General features: G+C 41.2%; 1 protein-coding gene across 12 annotated transcripts in view; it reads right to left on the minus strand.

Moving 5' to 3' along the window:
- osbpl3b (oxysterol binding protein-like 3b) overlaps positions 1–18,106 on the minus strand; it is a 240,609-nt gene that overhangs the window by 168,036 nt on the left and 54,467 nt on the right. For 4 of the 12 annotated variants that reach the window (XM_078538965.1, XM_078538968.1, XM_078538964.1 and 1 more), the window contains exon 2: positions 12,101–12,227. The exons of the other annotated variants lie outside the window; for them this stretch is intronic. The gene's annotated coding sequence lies outside the window, so the exon portion shown is untranslated. The remainder of the gene's footprint in view (positions 1–12,100; positions 12,228–18,106) is intronic. 12 annotated transcript variants of the gene reach the window in all.

Consider the following 18,106-nt stretch of genomic DNA (forward strand, 5'->3'; position numbering starts at 1 on the left):
TGCATTTCAAATATCACAAATTCTCAGGATTGTTTTTACTTAGAGGTACCCTATATCTTATTGGGATCAGGTGCCAAAGAACAATCCACATGGCACAGCATGATTTAGAATTTGTGAATATGAATTTCCCCCTAGAAAGTCTGCATTCCATTGAACACTATATGTGCCAGTATTATGTACACATAAACAGAGTAGGCTAACAAGAGGTGAGATTAACACAAAGTCCCTATAAGCCATTATTTTAATAATCTGGCTTCCATTTTTAAAAAAAACATTACTCTTAAAAATATGCCCCAATGTCAGAAATATTCTTAAGGAATTAAATTGCAAAAAGCCCATATAAGATTTTTTTTATTTCCACACCCCCCCCCCCCCCCCCCCCCCAAAACAACTTCAAAAGGTACCTGATAGTATAACATAACCAGCAAGATAACCCACCTGTACAGTTGGCGATTTGCCATATTCCTGTAAATGGTGTATGTGGTATTTGCCACCTTTTGATGACGATGGTATTTTAAAATTAGGTCAACAGTATTCAGTGCAATTCATATCTAAAATCAACATATAAATACTGTGTCTACACTACAACAGCAGGTTAGAAGCTAGGAATCCTGCAGCAAGTAACTCACCTCCTGACTCCTCAAAGCCTGTCCACCATCAACAAGGCACAAGTCAGGTGTGATGGAATACTCCTCACATGTTTGGATGAGTGCAACTCTCACAACACTCAGGAAGCTTGACGCCATCCAGGGCAAAGCAGCACACTTGATTGTTTGTGGATGTGGTGCCATTCACTCCCTGCACCACCGACGCACAGTAACAGCAGTGTGTACCATTTACAAGATGCACTGCAGGAATTCACCAAGGCTCCTTCAACAGCACCTTCCAAACCTACGAGCACTACCATCTAGAAGGACAAGGGTAGCAGATAGATGGGAACACCACCACCTGGAAGTTCCCCTCCAAGCCACTCACCATCCTGACTTGGAAATATATCACCATTCCTTCACGGTTGCTGGGTCAAAATCCTGGAACTCCCTCCCTAACAGCACTGTGGGTGTACCTACACCACATGGACTGCAGCGGTTCAAGGCAGCAGCTCACCACCACCTTCTCAAGGGCAACTACAGATGGGCAATAAATGCTGGCCTTGCCAGCAAACCCCACACCCCGTAAATGAATAAGTAAAAACAAGAACTTGCATTTATATCATATCTTTACAATAGAAAATAATCAAAAGAATATGATTGCCTCAATGGTTTGTAGTCTGGCTATAGCAGGCTGCATAAATGAAAGATGGGTCCCAGTTAAAATTTCCTTAAAATACTCTTCTAAGAGTATATGGCCTTTCATTTCTAGAAAGTCATCCAGTTAATGTATTTGTATATTGTGCCTGGAACAAGAATGACATTCAGTTGAAATAGATGAAAATGTGAACAAGGTTAATTTAATAGCAACTTCCTTTCTGTTGAAAGTCAAAGCCATCAGGAATGAATTCAGAACATCAGTATTTCAACATTGACATTTTTGTACAGATCAATATTTTTCTGTATTAAAGCATCCACACATGCCTAATCAGCAGTCAGTTTCTTCTCAAGTAAAGCAGGTTTTCCATGAAACGAAATTCTCTACATTTATTGCTTTTTCTTGTTTGACACAAATTAATCCTTTGCAAACTCAAAAGCATTGCAATGTACATCTTTTGATTAGCTGCAAATCTTTTTCCCTCATTTACACAAGCATTTTCATGAAGTCATGGTACTTTTAAACTGGATTAAAATAAGATATAAAATGTTTAAGCTCAAAGTAGAGCACCCAATACCACCAACGCATAGCTAAACTACAAGGAATGCATTTTCATTTACTTCATCTTTTAGTTTCACCTACACATCAAGCCACCACTCTTTCAGATCAGACAATCTACCAACTCACAGGCCGGTAGTAATAAGCAACTCAGGAGGGCATCCTCTCAATAGTGAAACATAAATGGCATCACCGACACAGAGTGCAGCGAATAAGGCTGGTGAACTAAAAACAACTGTCAAGAGTATATGAAATAGCTCCAATAATGGAAATGTGACCTAAAAATGTGAGGACTCGGTGCTTAATATTCAAGGATACGAAGCATTCAGAAAAGATAAATAGAGAAGGGGGAAATAAAAGGTGGAGTGGCAGCACTGATTCCAGCACCACAATGTCTTCCCTAAAGAGGTGTCCTTGAAGGGGTAAGGCCAGAATCCAGTTGTTTGGTAAAGAGAAGCAAGAAGGGGATGATCACGCCACCGGGGATATTCTATTGGGGTCACGGTGAGAGAGAGTTGGAGGAGCAAATCTTCAGGGAAATCACAGAAATATCCAAGAACTATGCAGTGATGATATTGGAAGCATTAATTACCCAAATATCAATTGGGATAGCATTATACTAAAGAGTAAGGAGGAGTGGGAATTTCTGAAATGTGTTCAGGAGAACCTCCTTGATCAGTGTGTTCATAGAAAGAGGCATTGCTCGATCTGGTGCTGGGAAACGAGGTGGGCCAAGTGGATGCAGTACCTGTGGGGGAACTTTTGGGTAAGAGTGATCACCGTATCATAAGGTTTAGATTATTAATGGAGAAGAGCAAGGAAAATCTAAAGTAGAACTCTTAAATTGGAATGGTGCTAACTTCAATGAAGTGGGTGATTCTGTGATTTGGAATCTAGCCAAGTTAAGATGGAGCCAAAAATTGACAGGAAAAACTGTAGCGAAACAGTGGTGAACTTTAAGGAAGAGATGTTTCAGGTACAGGCTAGACACATTCCAACAAAGGTGAAAGGTAGGGGAACCAAAGCCTTGGATGAAGAAGGAAATAGAGAATATGATGAAACAAAAGAAAGAGATTAGATAATGCATGACAGGCGAATTCTTCAGATAAGAACCAGGTCGAGTACAATAAGTTGAGAGGGTAAGTGAAAAGGAAAACTGGCAAAGGGAGAACATGAGAATAGAATGACAGTTATCAAAAGGAACCCCTACTAACATGTAAACAGTAAAGGGGAAGTAAGAAGTGAAGTGGGGCCTTTTAGGGACAAAGAGGGCGATGAATGCTTGATGTGCATGGCAAAGTTTGAATACTTAACAAGTACCTTGCAGTGTTAACCAAGAAAGAGGATGTCAACAAAATATCAGCAGAAACAGAGATGGTGGAGGTAATAGGTGGGGTGAAAACTGATAGACAATATTGTTTTTGAAATGCTGGCTAAGCTTAAGAATGGATTAAGTCACCTGATCTGGCTGGCATGCATCCTAGGTTGCTAAGGGAAGGTGCGGGTGAAGATAATGGAAGAACATGCCACAATCTTTAGGAAGGGTGTGAGAGTCCTTGAGAGGATGCAGAGGAGATTTGCCAGAATGATTCTAGGAATAAGCTACAAGGTTAGGCTGGAGAAGCTGGGGTTGTTCTCCTTGGAGCAAAGGAGGTCAAGGAAAGGTCTGACAGAGGTGTATAAAATTATGACAGGTGCAGAAAAGGTAGACAAAAAAATTAGCTGACTGCACAAGGACTAGGGGACAGAGATATAAGGTTTTGGGCAAGAGATACAGGCAGGATATGAGGGAGAACTTTTTTTTTTAAAAGCTCAGCAAGTGGCAACGACCTGCAGTTTGCTGCCTCCACGGGAAGTGGAGGCGCAAAGATTACCAACAATGTCAAAAGGAAACTGGATAGCACTTGAGGGAATTAAACTTGCAGGGTTACCAAGACAGAATGGGCAGATGGGACTGAGGATTAATCTACAGAAAGTTAGCATGGACTGAATGGACCAAATAGCCCCCTTGAATGCCATTATGACTCTAAGACATCACCAGCTCAATTTTTGCAGAAAGTGGACATAAATATGCACCTATTACTATTGCACAAAGGCCACTATGCTCTAAGAACATAAGAATCAGGAGCTGGAGTAGGCCATATGGGGCATCGAGCTTGGGCTGCCATTCAATAAATTCATGGTTAAACTTCTACTTTCCCCTTACTACACTTATGCCCAAAGTCTATTGTCTCAAAATCTGTCTCAAATATACTCCAACTGAATATCTACAGCCCTCAAGGGTAGAGAATTTCAAAGATTTGCAAACCTGAGTGAAGAAACTTTCTTCCTTTCAGTGTTAAATGGCTGACCCTTTATCCTGAAACTATGGCCCTTAGCTCAAGACTCTCCAGAATGGAGAAACAGCCCCTCAACATCTACCCTTTAAAGCCCTCTAAAAATGTTATGAGTTTCAATTATATAATCTCTCATTCTTCTAAACTCCAGAGAATATAGGCCCAATGAAACTTCTAAAACTTCTGGACAAAGAAACAGCAGTCTTGCAAGGCACAGAAGTGTTACTATAATCAAGGGGGACAAAATGTATTAATTGGAATTAGTATCATAAGAAATGGTGTTTCCTGAAACATAACATTGTATATTTACATTCAAAATAACACAAGCTTCCCATTTTTGTTAGGGTATTAACATAATGCATAGACTCATAGTAGTCCTGCCTTGCCAGCTACTAAACATGCATATTATAGACTAACACATTTACATCATTTTACTGCAGCTTGGGTTTGAAGTCGCCTGAAAATAATTTAGGAACACAGAGCACTGTCATCTCAAGGAGGTCATGACACCAAGCCTCAGCTTCATACCAACTACAGTACAAAGCAAACCTTTAAATGTCATTTTAAAAGGACAGTTTGGAGCTCTGTCATTTTTCAGTATTAAAATTTAATCAGAGCGCCACACTCTGCATGTGTTTCCTTTCAACAGACAGAAAGCTCAACTTTCCTCAAAGTAATCTGGAGCTGGTATAGTGACTTGGCCCCTTTGATCCCATTTCACTAAGTAGGTATTGGTCTCAAAATGATACCTACAGTATTAATAGCCATCTTTATTACAACACAATGCTGGAAACATTACTGGGAGTTTGTACAGTAAGATATATTCCAAACAAGCCTGCCCACCTACCAGGAGCGCGAGTTAAGTTTTACCTATGCTCTCCGATCTTTGGGATTTTTAAACATTTGTTGGCAAAGAATGAAACTATTAACTTGAGCGAGTGAGCGAGTAATATATTTGGTAATTCCACAGAAGCTAAGAGAAAATTATAGTATTCCGGATGCACCACAACAACCTACATAACTTGACAACCACATAAAAAAAAGAGTTGGAGATAAATGGCTCCAGGTGACTGTGAGAGCACGTGGAATTATGATAGCTGCACTTTTCAACCTTTTCCTTTATTTTATCAATCAGGCATCTCTAGCAAGGTCAGCTTTTATAGTTCATTCCTAATTGTCTTTGAGGGGGTGACAGTGAGCTGTCTTCTTGAACCGCTGCAGTTCATGAAGTGAAAGTGCTCCCACAGTGCTGTCAGGTAGGAAGTTCCAGGACTTTGGCCCAATAATGGCGAAGGCAAGGTATTATATTTCCAAGTCAAGATGGTGTGCAACCTTGAGGGAAACTTGCACATGGTGATAGAGTCATAGAGGTCTACAGCACAGAAAAAGGCCCTTCAGCCCATTGAGTCTGCGCCAGTCAAACAAGTACCTAACTATTCTAATCCCATTTTCCAGCACTATGCCCATAGCCTTGTATGTCATGGCATCACAAGTGCACATCCAAATGCTTCTTAAATATGATGTGGGTTTCTTCCTGCCCCTTACCTTAAATCTATGCCCCCTGGTTATTGGTCCCTCCACCAAGGGATTATGCTCCTCATAATTTTATACACCTCAATCATGCCCCCCCTCAATCTCTTCTGCTCCAGGGAAAATAACCCTAGTCTATCCAATCTCTCCTCACAACTAAAACTCTCCAGCCCAGGCAACATACAGGATGTGGGCATTGCTGGCTAGGCCAACATTTATTGCCCATCCCTAATTGCCCTTGAGAAGGTGCTGGTGAGCTGCCATCTTGAACCGCTGCAGTTACTGTGGTGCAGGTATACCCACAGTGCTGTTAGGGAGCGAGTTCAAGGATTTTGACCCAGCGACAGTGAAAGAACGGCAATATATTTCCAAGTCAGGATGGTGGGTGGCTTGGAGGGGAACCTCCAGATGGTGGTGTTTATATTTATCTGCTGCCCTTGTCCTTTTAGGTGGTAGTGGTCGTGGGTTTGGAAGGTGCTGCCTATGGAGCCTTGGTGAGTTTCTGTAATGCATTTTGTAGATAATACACACTACTGCCGCTGTTCGTCAGTGGTAAAGGGGGTGAATGTTTGTAGAAAGAGTGCCAATCAAATGGGCTGCTTTGTCCTGGATGGTGTCAAGCTTTTTGAGTGTGGTTGAAGTAGCATTCATCCAGACAAGTGGGGAACATTCCATCACACTCCTGACTTGTGCTTTGTAGATGGTGGACAGGCTGTGGGGAGTCAGGTGGTGAGTTACTCAACACAGGATTCCTAGCCTCTGATCTGCTCTTGTAGCCACAGTATTTATATGGCTAGTCCAGTTCAGTTTCTGGTCAATGGTAACCCCCAGGATGTTGCTAGTGGGAGATTTAGTGATGGTAATGCCACTGAATATCAAGGGGCGGTGGTTAGATTCCCTCTTGTTGGAGATGGTCATTGCCTGGCACTTGTGTGGCGTGAATGTTACTTGCCACTTGTCAGCTCAAGCCTGGATATTGTCCAGGTCTTGCCGCATTTAGACATGGACTGCTTCAGTATCTGAGAAGTCGCGAATGGTGCTGAACATTGTGCAATCATCAATGAAAATTCCCAACTCCTGTCTAACCTTATGATGGAAGGAAGATTATTGACAGAGATTTTTGTCCTGGATGCTGTCAAGCATCTCGAGTGTTGCGGGAGCTGCACTCATCAAAGCAGGTGGAGATTATTCCATCACACTCCTGACGTGTGCCTTGTAAATGGTGGACAGGTTTTGGGGAATCAGGAGGCGAGTTGCGCGCCGCAGGATTCCTAGCCTCTGACCTGCTCTTGTAACCACAGTATTTATATGGCTAGTCCAGTTCAGTTTCTGGTTAATGGTAACCCCCAGGATGTTGGTAGTGGGGGATTCAGTGATGGTAATACCATTGAATGTCAAGGGGCATTGGTTAGATTCTCTCTTGCTGGAGATGATCATTGCCTGGCATTTGTGTGGCACAAATGTTCCTTGCCACTTGTCAGCTCAAGGCTGGATATTGTCCAGGACTTGCTGCATTTGGACATGGACTGCTTCACCATCTGAGGAGTCGCAAATGATGAATGTTGTGCAATCATCCCCACTTCTGACCTTATGAAGAAGGGCAGGGCAATGAGGAAACAGCTGAAGATATCCAGGCCGAGGACACTGCCCCAAGAAACTCCTGCAGCAATGCTCTGGGGCTGGGATTATTGGCATTCAATAATCACAACCATCTTCCTTTATGCCAAGCAGTGGAAAGCTTTTCCTGATACCCATTGACTTCAATTTTACTCGAGAGCGTGGGTGCCACAGTTGATCAAGGGCAGTCACTCTCACCTCATTCTGTGAACCAACAATATTTGGTTGAATTTTGACAACCAGTTAGAAAGTTTAATAAGTCAGAAACATGTGGCAGAAAGGAAGATTTTTTTAATACATCCTTCCCAGCCATTTTACGTAATTAAGCCACTAAATAGAAAATGAGCTAATGTTATTGTCTGGACTAAATCTTTTTCCTGTGTCATTGAGCGGAACTGATGTTTATTCTGCAGCCAGAGGTGAATGTTTCACATATTCCTTGATGCTGACCTCAGGCACTGCAGTCTGAGCCATGACAACAGATCAGTTACTCATTTGTTGCTCATTGGAGACAATGCAATAGAAAAATCTCTCATGCAGTGTTACACCAGCAGCTCCAGCAATAACTCAGTCATTCATTTCAGATAAGCAGGAGAAAATACCTCATACTAAAAAATGTTTTGGAAGAAAAAGTGACAACAGCAAAAAAAATCAAATATTGCACTGTGAAACAAAAAAACATGCAAATCACTGAAAATGGAATGACAGGACACATTAAGCAGGTTTCATAAAGTGGTAAGTAAATAGTATGGAATATATTTGCAAGGCACAATACCTTCCAATATTCAATTTGGGAAGAGGATACTTTTCATGGTTCCATTTTAAGAAGTTAATCTCCAGGCGTGCATGAATTAAAAAGACCCTTGAACCGCTTGCGATTTGTCAGCATGCTAATGAATTTCTTACTGCTCAATAAAAGATCCATGCCATGGTGCTTGGGTTCATAAAGCAAACAGCAAATGCCTTGCCCCAACTTCAAAATTAATCTTTCTTTTCTCTGTACCTTTTTCTCAAAAGGAAAAGCAGGTTGTATGAATAGATACTACATTACAGGCAGTTGATGCAGATTGTAAGATGTACTGAGGCATTTCACAAGAGAATTATAGAACAAATTATAGATACTAACTCCTTTGAGAGCCCGATGTCTTAAGTCAGGTGACTAAAAGCTCGGTCAAAGAGGTGGGTTTTAATGAGCGTTTTAAAGGAAGAAAGTGAAGTTGAGCGGCAGAGAGGTGTAGTGAGTGAATTCTAGAGTTTAGGGCCTAGCCAAATGAAGGCCCGGCCCACCAAGAGTGGAGCAAGTAAAATCAGGGATGCTCAAGAGTCCAGAATTAGATGAGTGCAAGGATCAGGGAATGGTGGGCCTGGAGGTGATAACAGAAATAGGGAGCAGCAAGGCCATGGAGTGATTTGAAGACAAGGATAGGAATTTCAAAATCAAGATGTTGTTTGACCAGGAGCCAATGTAGGCCAGCGAGCACAGGGGTGAAAGGGGAACAAGGGGCTTCATGCGAGTTAAGGCATGGGCAGCAGAGTTTCAGATGACCTATGTTTACAAAAAGTAGAACAGGGGAGGCCAGCCAGGGGTGCATTGGAATAGAGGTCTAGAGGTGACAAAGGCAAGGATGAGGGTTTCAGCAGCAACTAAGCTGAGGCAGGGGCCAAGTTATGTAGGTGAAAGTAGGCAGTTTTTGTGACTGCACAAACATGTTGTCAGGAGCTTGTCGTGTGTTCAAATATGACATCAAGATTGTCACCAGCCTGGCTTAGTCTCAAGGGTATTGCCAAGGGGAGGGATGCAGTCAGCAGCTGAGGAATGGAGTTTGTTTTTGGTCCGCATGCCAATAGTTTCAGTCACCCAATATTTAATTTTAGGAATTTCTGCTCATCCAGTAATGAATGTCAGAGAGGCAGTCTGATAATTTAGCAAAAGTGGAGCTGTCGAGAGCTGCAGCAGTGAAATCGAGCTGCATGTGGTCAGAGTACAAGTAATCCTAGGAGATCACCCCATGGTACTACTTGCATGCTTGTACACTTCCAATTATGTCAGGCACACCCAGGACTCTGCATGTATTTATTGTGCAAGCACCCAATATTTTAGTAATTGAATAATGTGATGTACCCTCTTGCCTACAAATTGCTGAATTGCTGCTGTGTTTACTTTATATCTCAAACAGATACAGGAATCAACTACATCCTGACAACTAAAATGTAAGCAAATTAATATAATGCAGTGGAGTCAAGTGTGTTAGGAAATTAACTACAATTATATAAATTGTGGTCTGAAATTAAATACAAATGTTCTACCTGGCCAGTCATGCATCACATTTAGAACAAGATTTCCGGCCGAAGGGCCAGAATTTGTTGCAGTGGGACATCTTACAGCATGACCATGAGTTGGGTCCTTTTCCTTGCCTTGCCGTTCAAAAAAACCTTTGTGTCACTGTTATGACACAGCAGTTGGCAAATACGGAGTTGTTTAAATCCCAGAGGGAAACTTGAATAACTGTCATAACTTATATTTTCAATTGGTATGTTTGAGATGCAGCTCTGAATTCAGGAATAAAACCACCAAGCCTTGAGGGTTTTTTAGTATAAAACTAAATTAAACATTTATTAATTTAACAAACTAAACATATACACATGCCTACAAATTACTACCATAACAACTTTTAAGCAAATCCCCAAATTAATCATTCCCAGGTAAATCTTCAAGGCAATAATAACCCATAGACTTTAAACAGGCACCAGGCAAAGCCTTACGAATTCAAAATGAGGTCCCTTGCAATTTGTTTCCTTTGCAGACACAGTTGTAGGCTTACAGGCTGGTTAGATCTTAAATGTCTCTGCCTCACACACACAAGCTCCTTTCTGCTAATACCTAGCTTCTCCTTTGAATGCAAATTTTCCATTGTATTACTAGGTTTTTAAAAAATTTTACCTCTCCTAATAATAATTCTTTCATTCCACCAATTTTATTAGTAATATAAACACATTGTTTGGTGTCTCCCAGTTAGGTGCAAGATTTTACCCATTCTTTTGAATGATTTATTCAACAAATACAAATTGCACTTTACCTTTTACACCTTACATTTATCTAATTAACATCTGAAACTACTATAATGTCAAAGCACCCAGGCTAGCTGGTTTTAATCCAATAAAGACAGACCCTACTACAATTCCAATTTAAAAATAATTTTGAATAACATTATAACCATTAATATCTCTTCATGACACCACCAATTTCTAGAAGTGAGTGCTGATAATGGCGTGGCGAGGTCATCTGGACAATTGGATCAACAATTTATTGTTTTATTTAAAGATGCGAAAGCAACAGGGTAATCACCGACAGAGTAATCAGACAAATTTCCATTACTTGCACCCCAGTTTCAACCATTCCCTTTCTGGGCCTCCAACATTGAGTAGCATTGCAGTACCTTAAATTACTCCATTAACCGGATTCTTGTGTCATAAAATACCAGCTCTAACTTCTGGCAGAGAGTTTTATTTATATTTATGGAGTAAATGCAGCAATTTCTTGAAACTCATATGGAGGTTGACAGTGAGCTCTGTTTTTTTGCAGGGTTAACAGCAGAACAGTGCAAAGATTTGTGGTGATTAACTCATGCTGTATGTCTTTCCTCACTACAAATTTGCAGAATCCGTTTTTTCTATAAATGTACTAATTATGCCATGCACACTTAACTTAGCATTGTCACCCCCCCCAGCAAATTCTAGGACTTTAAAATGCAAGCCATTTGCTCCTCCAATGGCTCCACAATATCATGTAAATAACTGAGTCAAGCAGACTTAGAAATGCACAGAATCCACATCCAGAACGTGGTGACCGAGTTCATCTCTACTACTTTGACAGTGGAGACTCCATGATTATCTGTAGCAACTCTGGGACAGGGACAAAGAAAGGAAGCTAACATTCCCACACTCTGATCACTATTCAGAAACATCACAAATGAAAGCATGCCTGTAGACATCAGGCAAAACTTCCTTGCACAAGGGGAAGCAGTGGCAAAGTGGTATTGTCACTGGACTGGTAATCTAGAGATCCAGGGTAATGCTCTGAGGACCCAGGTTTGAATCCCACCATGGCAGATGGAATTTGAATTCAAGAAATATCTGGAATTAAAAGTCTAATGATGACCATGAAACCATTGTCGATTGTCATAAAATCCCAGCTGATTCATGAATGTCCTTTAGGGAAGGAAATCTGCTATCCTCACCTGGTCTGGCCTACATGTGACTCCAGACCCACATAAATATGGTTGACTCTTTAAAAAAAAGGCCCTCTGAACAAGGACAATTAGGGATGGGCAATTAACGCTGGCCTAGCCAGCGACGCCCACATTCCACAAGTGAAAAAGAAACCATGTCAACTCTGATTGCATTATGATTTTCCAAATGCTACTACTTCCTTAGATTGCAAGATCCTCCAAATCCAGTAGTAAGAAAAGTAATCCAACAGCAGCATCCTCTCCCAACATGCCCAGCACCAAGGTACTATTCACTCAATGCTAGCGCCACTGGGCAGGACATGTCATTCATATGCCTGCAGACTCAAAGCAATTGCTCTACCTGGAACTCAATTGTGGCACGAGCCTCCCAGGAGGACAGCGGAAATGCTTTAGGGATTTCCTCAAACCATCCCTGAAGAGGTGAAACATACTCATCAACTCATGAGAGTCCCTGCCTGTGACTGACCCCAATGGAGAAGGTTCATTTGTGAAGGCAGTAAACAAATCAAGGGACTTCATCAGGAGCACACAGAGAGGATGAGGCATCGAGGAGAATGCACAAACCTCCAAACAACTCATCTACCGAACCCTTCTTGCCCTGGATGTGGTAGAGTCACGAATTGGATTTAAGCCATCTCAGAGTTTATCAAACTGGAGTGAAAGCAAGCCATCCTTAATCCCGAGGGACTGCCTAAAAAAGAGAGATGGTTCAAGTCCTACTGCAGGGACTAGAGTACAAAAACCTCCGGTGCAGTACTAAAGGAATGCTGAGCTGTTGGAGGTGCTGATTTTCCGATGAGATATTAATCTGAGGCCCTTTACACCATCAAGGTTTATTTCTTTCTTAAGTCTTTATTCTCTCATGGGATGTGGGCATTGCTGGCAAAGCCAGCATTTACTGCCCATCCCGAATTGTCCTTGATCTGAATGGCTTGCCAGGCCATTTCAGAGGACAGTTAAGAATCAACCATATTGCTGCCAGTCTGAAGTCACATGTATGCCAGGCTGGGTAAGGATGGCAGATTTCCTTCCCTAAAAGGGCAGTAGTGAACCAGATGGATTTTTACAACAATCGATGATAGTTGTCATGGTCACCATCCCTGAATCCAGCTTTTATATTTCAGATTTATTTATTGATTTTAAATTCCACCAACTGCCGTGGTGGGTTTTGGACCCATGACCCTAGGGCATTAGCCCTGCCCTCTGGATTACTAGTCCAGTGACATTACCACTGCGCCATCATCTCTCCCAGGGGGTGGGCATAAAAGATCCCCTATTTCAAAAAAGAGCGGAGGAGTTACCCCAGTGTCCTGGAAAATATTCAGCCCTCAATCAATATCACAGAAACAGCTTATCTAATCATTATCACATTGTTCTTTGCAAGAGCTTGCTGTGCACAAATTAACTGCCACATTTCCTAGATTACACTTCAAAAGTACATCACTGGGTTTAAAGCACTTTGAGACACCCTGAAGTCACGAAAGGTGCTATACAAATGAAATCTCTTTCTTAACTAACGTTAAAAGATTATATAATGAAAACATTGCATAATGTGTACTATGGCTGGTTTCACGTTACTGCAAATTGAACCTTCGCACGATGCTACAGCAATCGCATGAGAGATCTTTATCAGACAAGTAACAGACTAATTACTTGCTACTGTAATTATTAATTCCGTTTTTCTTCTAAAATCAGATGAGCTGATCAGTTTGAGCAGGAACTTTATTTTCAAAAACATAGGTAAGCTTCATGGAGAATAGTTTTCTTGTGACATGCTTTAAATGTCATGAGTTTCTTCAGAATTCAAATTATATGCAACTTAAAAAAATCTTCAAATTAATAATATTGTTCATTACAAAACTACTTTAGGATAGTAAAATGCTTCCTTTGTATGAATGAATTTACGAAAAGTACAAAACAACAAGGCATTTAATTGCATGAAAGAAACATTGGTGCAATCAAAGAACTTAATCAATTACAAATGCACAGTTAAGTCAGTTGGATTTAGAATAAAAGCAATTATAAAATAAACACAAGTGAGGAGATGCTTGGATTTATACAGTGCTGTATCATATTACCAAAGTGATGGTTAAGTACAAAAAATTATAATATTGTCCTATCGGGTGGTGCTGCAGATTAAAGACCAAGTTTAGGCTTCAGATGATGTGGAGCTAAATGTACCTGCGCATATCAGTTAAAGTTATTTTATAGATTAAAAAATATGAAAAACAAAGTTGTGCAAGAGCTTCTCTGAAATACAGGCTACACCTAGAAGATGCAAAACTGAGGTGCTACACTGGCAGGAGGACGTAATCACAGCATTTTCCGTTTAAACTGGCAGTTTCCATTATAAATGTTGACAAAGGAAGCTAACATAAAAACAAAACTGCAAAACAATTATATGGCAACGGAAGTAAAGCTCTTTAGTCAGGGAGCGCACACAGAACTAAGACCATTAACAAGAGCCAGTGCAACCTCAGAGAATAGTTAAGATGTGACGTATCCATGTGATATTTTGCCACAAATGAAAAACAGTAAAAAGTTGGCATTTTGCAATATCTGCAAATCCATAAAACAAAAGAAAAGATTATCAATAGGCATCCATATTCCTCTCTGCAGCATTGCAACATGCTAAATTACACTCCCAAGAGCTCAGTATCTTTCACAGCACACAGTGCATTAGCTTCAAAGATTTTAATTTCTTCATAACAGCTTTTCTCCCTGGGCAATCGAACTATTAAAGTAATGCTGTGATTTATTTTTAATTATAATTTTTTTGTGGAGATGGTGGGAGAGGATACAAAAAGAGAGACTGGGTTGGTTGTTGGACTGGTCACTGGCCAATGCTTAGTTCAGCCCCAGCCCAGATTTGCAGGGTGAAAGCTGACTCAGCCTGGTGGCTGCAATCTAATCCCTGCGGGCACTGGTCCACAGCATAAACAGACACCAAGTCAATAATCTTTATTGTCAAAGCCACATGGTGGCTATTGTGGGAAATGGAAAATGTTCACTTGTATGAGATGCTCTTCTGATATTAAGGCTCATTTCACAGCCCAAACTCTGACTTGGAGCACACAATAATAAAAAATATTTTTAAAATTCAGACTACACTGTTGTCAACATAGGATATTTTTAAGTTTATACATCATTTACTTGTAACAAGTTTTAATTTGAACTTACTTTGGCAGTGTTAGGAAATTGGAGGTCAAAGGGAAAATGAAAACTGAAAATATAATTAGAGATAAACCATAGATAGCCCTGTACTTTATTATCTCTTAAGTTTGACTATTATTAGCAAATATTTAACGGCACCTACATAATCACTTACAACTAAAAACAACAGTAGTCACTTATTCAATTCAACTTACCCATGTGTTTTTTGAAGCGGCAGACTGGAGCATGGATCAATGGTTAATAATTAGAGGCAAGAACTCCACCTGAGGTTTTCCCTTCCCTCAGCCAAGCCATTTGTGGTGCCACTTCCACTACAGCCAATATGGCTAATTCAGTGTTAACGGAGAATCAAGCCCAACACATCAAATATCTGCACAGCTTAAAATCGCATTACATAGTCAAGTTATTCAGTAGGTCAACAAGGAGGAAAAAATTCTGTCCAATGTGCTACCTGATATAGTGCCAGAAATGTGGATGCTTGATGGATGTTTTTGCGAATGGAAAATGGTCTCCAGTGGCTTTCCACAGGGCTCAATGTTGGGGCCCTTGCTGTTTGTTGTATATATTAATACTTTAGACTTAAATGTGAGAGGCATGATTGGAAAAATTGCAGATGACACAAAAATTGGCTGTATAGTTAATTGATAGTGAAGAGGATAGCTGTTGACTCCAGAATGATGGTTTGGTTGAGTGGCTGGGGAAGTGGCAAATGGAATTCAATTCAGGAAAAGTGCAAGGTAATGCATTTGAGGGCAACAAACAAAGCAAGGGAACACTCAATAAATCAGGAAGTTATTGAGAAGGGTTGAGGAAGTGAGACACCTTGGAGTGCATGTCCACAGGTCCCTCAAGGTGACAGGATAGGTGGACAATGTGGTCAAGAAAGCATATGGAATGCTTTCCTTAATTGGGTAAGGTATTGAATTCAAAAGCAGGGATGTAATGATGGAACTGTATAAAAACTGTGCACACAGTTCTGGTCACATTAAAGGGAGGACATAATTGCTCTGGAAAGAGTGCAGAGGAGATTTACAAGAATGTTGCCAGGGCTGGAAAATTGCAGCTATGTGGAGAGATTGGTTAGGCTAGGGTTGTTTTCCTTAAAACCAAGGCAGCTAAGGGGTGACCTAATTGAAGTGTACAAAATTATGAGGGGCCTAGATAGGGTGGACAGGAAAGACTGGTTTGCTGAGGGATCAATTACCAGGGGGCATAGATTTAAAGTGATTGGTAGAAGTATTAGAAGGGACAGGAGGAAAAACCTTTTCACCCAGGGGATGGTGGGCGTCTGGAATTCGCTGCCTCAGTTGGTAGCTGAGGCTGAAACACATCTCATTTAAAAAGGTACCTGGATCTATATCTGAAGTGTTGTAACCTGCAAGGCTACAGGCCAGGTGCTGGAAAGTGGGATTAAAATGAGCAGCTAGTTTATTTTTTTCTCTTTTAGCTGGCACAGCCATGAAGGGTCGAATGGCCTCTTTCTGTGCCATAACTTTTCTATGGTTCTATGGTGCCCCTCTCCACTACAGGAAAGCACAAAAGCAATCAAACATAAAACTGAAATGCTTAACAAGAAAGGTAAAGTCAATTTAATTTCCAACCTTGCTGACACCCCTGGGAATGCTACTGAGAGAAGATAACAAATAAAAAACATTGGCCCAGATCTTCCTGTCTCAAAATCAGAGACTGGGCGTACGACAAAATGTCTGTCAGGACCTCACATAAGACCCAACATATTGTGGGAATGCGGGAATTGCCCGAGAAGTTTGAACTTCCAACGGCCAATTCCCCTACTCTTGGGGCCCTCCCTGCACGAATGTTAGAGTTGGAGGACTTCAGTCCAAGGGACTTACCTGAATAGTTATCCTGCAAAAGTTAGACAGATAAATCCAAGTTTAACTCTTGGGTAACTACAGAACTGCCCACCATCCCCTCCAATCACCCACAATGACCTCTCCCCACCCCGAATTCCTGCTCGCACCCCCCCTCTCCCCCACCCACCCCCCCCCCCCAACTAGACCCAACAACTCCCCCACCACCCTGACCCAACCACTCCTCCCAGCTCAATGACCACCCCCCCCCCCCCCCCCGCCAACCTGCCACTTAGTCCACCCACCCTACTCACTTACCTCCCTAACATTCAGCCGCTCGCCACTTATAAATTATTACAACTCACTTCACTGGTCTTACTGTGCAGAAGCATTACAGCAGTATTCTATAAATAAAACATGGTTCTGCACATAGTCTGCTTCATTACAGTGTTACTCCACCACCAGCACAAACAGGACACAAAATAGCATTGGAACATAAAAGGTTACATCTGAATAGATGAAATCTCTTTATGCTACCCAATGCAAAAGATAATAATTGGCCAGATAAGTTATCAACAACTTGTCACTTGATACGTACCATGATATACCCATGCTCATACCCTGATACACAGTGCCAGTTTTCACATATACGCTGAAAGTACTCACCACCAGCTCTCTCAACCCTTCCGCCAGATCTAAATTATCAGGCTGCTTGTCCAATATCCAGCACTGGATGAGTAGAAACTCCTTCAATTAAATATTGGGGAGATCAAAGTCATTGTTTTTGATACCCACTACAAACACCCTTCCCTAGTCAATGACTCCATCCCTCTCCTTGGCAACCGTCTGAGGCTGAACCAGATTGTTCTGACCATCAACTACCCCATCTCCCACCCCAAAAGCAGCTCCTGACCACGTATTCTGCACCATCACTGAGGCTGCCTATTTCCTTCCCTATCACCTGACTCCATCCCTGCCTCAGCTCAACTCAAATCTTCATTCATACTCATGTTATCTCTAGTCTTGACTATTCCAATGCACTCCTGTCTCATCTCCAACATTCATGCTCCATAAATTTGAGGGCACCCAAAACTCTGCTACCCATGTCCTTAATCAGACAGTCTCATTCACTGCCAACATACATTGGTTCTCAATTAGACAATGCCTCAATTTTAGAATTCATTTATTTTATTTTTTATTAAATTTTTAAATTCTTTTTCCCCAACAGATGGCCCCCACCCCCATAAACATACACACCAGGCCATCTGTCACTTGTTTTTGTTTTGTTTTCACAGAGTGCTGATCTTGTTCTGCTATCTTACCTTTATGCCACTATCAGCACCTCCTTTAGTCTTTACCACTATCTTTAGTACTCCCTTTGTCCTGTGTCTATGACATCTTTGTCAAATTTCTCATCTCCCACCTATCCTGATCTTCTAATTTGCTCCACCCCCTCTTAAACAGTATAAAATCCATCACATTTTTACTTCTCTTTAGCTCTGAAAAGTCATATGGACTCGAAATGTTAACTCTGTTTCTCTCTCCACAGATTCTGCCAGACCTGCTGAATTTTTCCAGCATTTTG

Source organism: Cetorhinus maximus, chromosome 3 (assembly GCF_964194155.1).
Source record: "Cetorhinus maximus chromosome 3, sCetMax3.hap1.1, whole genome shotgun sequence".
In the NCBI taxonomy this organism is placed as follows: domain Eukaryota; kingdom Metazoa; phylum Chordata; class Chondrichthyes; order Lamniformes; family Cetorhinidae; genus Cetorhinus; species Cetorhinus maximus.